This window comes from Apis mellifera, linkage group LG4 (assembly GCF_003254395.2).
Source record: "Apis mellifera strain DH4 linkage group LG4, Amel_HAv3.1, whole genome shotgun sequence".
Lineage (NCBI taxonomy): Eukaryota > Metazoa > Arthropoda > Insecta > Hymenoptera > Apidae > Apis > Apis mellifera.
The window spans coordinates 746,354-751,746 of NC_037641.1; positions in this window are offsets into that span (position 1 = coordinate 746,354).

The following is a 5,393-nucleotide window of genomic DNA, read 5'->3' on the forward strand; positions in this document are numbered from 1 at the left end:
CTTAAGGAACAAAATGATATTGACAAGTTTGCATCCTAATACAGATATATTTCTAATCGAATGAAATTACTTGTAGTGAGCAATTTCAAAAATTGGGGTCATTATTGGGTGCTCTCACCTAATTCAATGGTACAAAAAATCTTAGCTCTAATTATAATATTCCTATCGACAAAGTTAGGGCATATTATTAGATTTAAAGACAATGACTTTTAATTAATAGGTAAAACAAAATAATGTAATAATGTAATAATGCTTCTTGGTAAAGATGTTATTGCATGGATAATATTACTTCTTGATCATTCAAAATTTTTATTTTTAAATCGCATATAAATATAGTATTGTACCGAACATATATTTCAGATTACTGCAATTACATCATAATTATATTAATTATGCTCAAAAACAATGATATTTGAATTTTTTAATATCAGATATAGAATATTTTATATTAATAATATTATATATTAATTTTATAAAAAAATGTTTGTTTGATAAATGTGCAATACGATTAATTTACATACATATATTGCACATATATTTTATGTATTCATCTATTCATTTCAAAATAAGTTTTTACTTAGATAATGTTCAAAAAATATATAATAAAATAGGATTTATTGTGTTTGATACAATAAATTGATAACTTTTAACTTGATTTGCATAATGTAATAGATTTTTAATATATTTTAAAAAGTCGTATAGCACATTTATAAAATCTTATATATTGAAAAAATAGATTTTGAGATCAATATATACACAACAATGGAATAATTTTAGAAACCTATTTATATTAATATACATTATTATTATAAAGTATCGTAAATACATGCTTTATAATACATACATACTATAAATACATATTTAAAATTTAAAATGATTCTAACAAATTTATGATTTTGGAATATTTATTTAAAAAAATATATGTTCCTGTTGTTATAAAGACTTCATTATGTTTAAAATTTTCCTTGCAATATAATCTTTACTTCAGAACCGGTCTACTCGCATTCAAGGCTATGATGGACCTACATCACAACAGAATTATAATTGTACACTTGTAAATAAGTTTTAATTAAAAAAAATAGATAGAATATTCATCTGTTGTGAATTACTCTGCTTCTTGATGGATATAGCATATATAGTGTTCCTTTCCTTTAGATGATTAGTGACAACAGATGAAGAAGAATCGAGGGCATATCGGGCTTCACACTGGAAATTAAGATGTATCTCTTGAACTTTTAAAAAATACATAATTCCAAAATATTTAAATTATATTTCATAAAATATTTCTTTTTTATTTTTTATTCTATTCATAGTAAATATTATAATTTTTATTTATGTGAAAATTAACTTGATATTAAATTTATTAATGAAATTAAAATATTTATCATTAATAATATTTATATCATTAATAATATTATATATAAAATTTAATGTAATATTATATATAATATTATACATAATTATATACAAATTAAAAAAAAATACACAAGAAAATATTTGATTTTTTTTTCTTTTTACAAAAAATATTTTTATTTTTTAAAGATTTCATTAAATTGTTATAATATGAGAATAACAAAATATTTTTATACAATATAAAATCTTTGAAGGTACATCAAAACTTATGTGTATACATATAAATGTATATACAGAATGTTAATATATTTATGAGATATCTTTGGGAGATTTATTTTAGAGAAGAAAAAAAATGTTAATTAAAGCTTCTTTTTTAAATTAAGAATTATATTTTAAAATTATAAATAAGTTATAAACATATAGTAAATAAATAATTAAAGTATATTAAATGAATAAGAGAGAAAAAGAATGAAACTGCTTTATTTTCGCTACATTGCTGTTGCACTTTGTTTTTATTTCTTATATCTTCATTTAACAAAAATTTAAATTATTTACAATTTAATAAATATTTGCCGTCAACATTTATATCAACTTTTTTATTTTGATTTTTAAAATACACTCTCCAAAGATATTCTACAAATATATTAACAATCTATATATATTATATATAGTATATAGAATTTATTTTCATATTTTAATTAGTTAAAAAGATTTATATTAATAATTATCTTAATAATTATGTTAATGACAAAATATGTATATCTTTTATTCTATTTATGATTTTTTTATTAAAAATAAAAACAATTTTATATTGTTCTATTTTATATAATATTTTATATAATTTTAAATTATTAAAACAATTGAATTTACTTAAAATTGATATAAATTATAAAAAAAAGAAACAAATTTTATGAGAAATAAACTTTTACATGAAAAATTAGTATGAGAAAATAAATTCTATATAATGAAATTAGCACAAATTCTCAAAAGAACTGATTTTCGTTTAACGAAATTTCAGATAAAAAAACTATACGTATGATACTACTGCCAGAGTGAAACCGCCCATGGCCCCCAGCTTATATAATTATTACATTTATATCTTTTGTGATTAAAAGAGAAAATATATACTTAAAGTGATTCATGTAGATTATACAAATTTTATATAAAAATGTATTTATATTCCAGTGTGCAACAATAGCGCACACTATGACGAATTAGATGCGGTCAAGTTTCTATTCATATAACTTAATTATAATATTATTAATAATACGATAATAATAATACTTAATTAAGCGAGATTATTGTATATTACTTGTATATATGATAAATAGATTAATAATATAAGAAAAGTGGCAGATACTTATTGGCCAGTTATAATAATAAAATAATTATCTTAATTATTTCTCAGAACCAAAACATACAAACATTGTATGAGAATACTTTAAAATTAGAAAATAAAACATGTAAATGAACATAGGATAATAACAGTTCAAATATTGCACTGTTATTTCTAATAGAATTATTACTTACTTATTAAAGACATAATTATCAAAAAAGTTTATTCAAATTATAAGCTTTACTTAGGATTGCCAGAAAGTAGGCACGTGCAACATTGTTGCAATTGTATATAGACAATGTCTACCTATACCTACTTAATAATATCCTAAAATACATGATACATGGTCTTGGTTTACAAGTTGTAGAGTTTTATAAATATCTGGTAAATTAGCAAATATTTTTAATTTTTGTCAAAAGATATGAATATATATTAAATAATATATAAGAAAAAAAATAATAAATATAATAAATATCAAACTTACTATGGTATTAGTTAATTAAATTATATATTTCATAATCAATTTTACTCATTTAAATATAAACAATTTTATACTGAAGAAATTTAACTTTTACAAAAGAATATTAACAATTAAATTATGTATTTGCAATATATGTATTATGTATTTTCAAATCAATTTCAATTTTACTCTAATAATATTTCAGATTATTATGAATCTCTACAACTTTATAATTATATACCTATTTATCTATTGTTAGGAGGCCTATGATTTGAACCTACAATGCGTCGCAAAAGACTTAAATGATCAAATGTCATGTGTGTTGTCTTGTCCAAGACCTGAAAAGTTTCACTAAGAAAATAAAATATTTTCATGTAATAAGACACGGCTGTACCTACTTATGGCATATTGAATGTATTCAATGAATCCAATGAAGCTTAAAGCTGTTAATAAGCATTTATAGAATGAACAATAATTTCATTTTGTTATATCAATATGTATATTATTAAATTCCTTAAAAATTTAATGTTAGTTTAGATAATCAGTTTTAAATATTATACATATTATAAATATTCATAACTTTTTTAATTATTCACAAAAACTGGACATGGACCAACTTTTGATTATACATGGGATTTATAGTAATCGATTAAATTTTGGAAATAAAAAAAAGTGTTCGTATATTTTGAGTATCTAAAACATCAAAAGCTGTGCAATTTGCTTTAACATAATTTCATAAATATAAAAATATAGAAATGTTTTAAGCATTGCCAAAGAAAATAGAAATTGAAACTATATAATAACCGAAAGAACTTAGTTGTAATCACAATTATAAGTTAAACAGGATAAAAACGGTCACAATTTTACTAATGAAATTAGAAAAAAAAACTTTCGTTATTAGGTAATTATTCTCCTCAATTATATAAAAAGACATAAGTTAGTTATATAATTAATTAGTATTGTGTTTTGGAGATATTTCAAGTTCTTTTTTTTATTTCAGTAAATTATGTGACCAATTTTTATTCTACTAGTAACAATGTTTTTATATCAATAAGATTTTTATAAATCTACAATTATTACCTGAAGTTTTTCATAAATTGTTCAAACATTTCATAGATAAATCATAATGTTATATTAATCAATATACAGAGTATATGTATTTATCATAATCGCCATAAGTGATTGGTACAGATTTGTGTAAGAATAAAGAATAATACAAAAGTGTACGTTACAAAAAATACTAATATCATTGGTTGCATTCATGTAAAAAATTTTAATACACAAAGACCAGTTTATAATATGTATGACAGACATCACATTGTTTCTCGATAACAGTTAGAAACATTCAATAAAAAAGTCATAAAATATTGAACGTTTTATATCTTTTTTAGATCATTTTTCCTACAAATTAATTTATTGAAAAAAATATATTTAATAATAAAAACAGAATTATTACAAATAAATAAAATTCTTATGAAGCAAAACAAATTATTGTTATTATGCAACACATTATGCAACAAGATATTCAATAAATTCACTTCTTGTATTAAAGAATAAGAATTTTTATATTTTTTTTCATTGTGATTCATAGCATAAATAATATATATCCACAAAAAAGATTACTTTTATTTTATTTAAGATTACTTAATAAAAATTACTTTTATTTATATTACTTAATTTGAATTTAATACTTATTTATATTTATTGGATTATATTGAAATTATATTTATATTATATTGAATTTTATAAAAATACTTACATATATATTTGGTTAAATTAATTAAAATATTTTACATTAATATTATAATTTATTAATATTATAATTACTTAAAATAACTAAAAAATTAAATTTTATTTATTTTTAAAATATATATTTTAGAATATAATTCTTATTTTAAAAATAAAATATCTTAATAAATGTTTTGTATTCTTATTATTCTAAATTAAAAAGATAAAAGTTTTGATAAAATTTAAAATGGTCACACAAATTTTAATACAAGATGTCATAAGAAATAATAAGAATAAATTACAAATATAAAATTATAATTAAATTTCTCCATTATTGTAAATATATTAATTTTTAAAGATATAATTAAAACAGCAAGGAGATAGTACTTTATAATGGAAAAATAGTGTTCTACTTGAAATAATTCACAAAATTATATGTACATAATTTAAATACATAACTTAAATACATAACTTCCTAATTAAAGATTTAAATTTAAAAAGATTTAAGTTTCAAGT